Below are 1353 nucleotides of genomic sequence, written 5' to 3'. Positions count from 1 at the left end.
TGTGGGAGAAACTGGAGCACTGGCTGGATTTGCCCCCTCCCGCCCCCACAGACGCTACTGACGTGCGAAGAGACCAATGGAGAGGCCGGCTGGCTCTGTGTGTGTTGTGACGGCCTCAGACTGCTGTCATCATTTCACAATTTTCTAATGCATGTGTGATTTAGAGGCTAATTAATTGCAAGGACATAAAAAAAACCCACTAAATTGGTCTTCTACAGGGCCGGATTGCACCTATAGGACGGCCCTGGGAGAAAACTGACTTGTGGGACCCACTGTCCCCCTTTTCTTCAACACTTTTTTGTATGGATGGGTTATGAGAAAATGGGCCCCTGAGCACAGGTATACAAAGAGCCCCAAATTGTCTCTTTGTTGTGTCTCCTTGTAGCAGTTTGTGTCTCAGTGAGCTGATTTTGTCTCTTTGAGGTTGTTTTGTGTTGTTTTGGCAGTTGCCTGGGTTTCTGAGTGAGGTAAATTTGTGTCTTAGTTAGGTATGTATATATGTTTTAGTCATTTTATGTCTCTTTAACATTGTTTTGCATATTACTGAGGTAATTTTGGGTTATTTAGAGTCGTTTTATGTGTCTCTGGAGTCATTTTGTGTCCTTTTGTAGGTGTTTGGGGGTCTTTGACTAAGTTGTATCTTATTGAGGTAACTTTGTGTCTCTATGAGATAATTTTGTCTTTTTCGGTCGTTTTGTGTTGCTTTGTGGTAGTTTTGCATATTTTTCAAGTAATTCTGTGTCTTTTTCAAAAAGTAATTTTATGCCTCTTTCAGCTTGTTTTACTTCTTGCTGTAGTTGTTTGGGCCTCTTTGATGTCATTTTATGTATTTTTTGAGGTAATTTTGCATCTATGTGGTGATTTTATGCCTTTTTTGTTGTTTTATGTTGCTTTGTGGTTATTTTGCGTATCTTTGAGGTAATTTGGATCTTTTCTTAGTCATTTTATGTCTCTTTTTGGATGGTTTGTGTCTTTTTGTGGTTATTGCATCTCTGACAAAATGTGTCTTATTGAAGTAATTTTGTGTCCCTATGAGGTCGTTTTGTGTTGCTTTGTGGTTGTTTTGCCTGTTTTTGTAGATATTTTGAGCCAGTTCCGTTGCATTGCTTTGATGTCTTTTTGTGTGTCTTTGTGGACATTTTTTGTCTCTTCCTGTTTGTTAGATGTAAATTTGAGAGAGGTCAGGTCGGTAGGCCCATTCAGTAATCCATTCATGATTGTTACAAAAATGTAGAGCTACACGACAGTTACACGATTAATGAGTCAGTCAACAGAAAAGTAATACACAACTATTCTAAAGATCAATTATTGTCAAAATTACCTGTTTCCTCATCCTTAACATTTTCTGTATTT

Source organism: Plectropomus leopardus, chromosome 4, assembly GCF_026936395.1.
Source record: "Plectropomus leopardus strain MGB_pleo_1.0 chromosome 4, ASM2693639v1, whole genome shotgun sequence".
Taxonomy (NCBI): Eukaryota; Metazoa; Chordata; class Actinopteri; order Perciformes; family Serranidae; genus Plectropomus; species Plectropomus leopardus.
Note: the sequence above shows the minus strand (reverse complement) of the source record.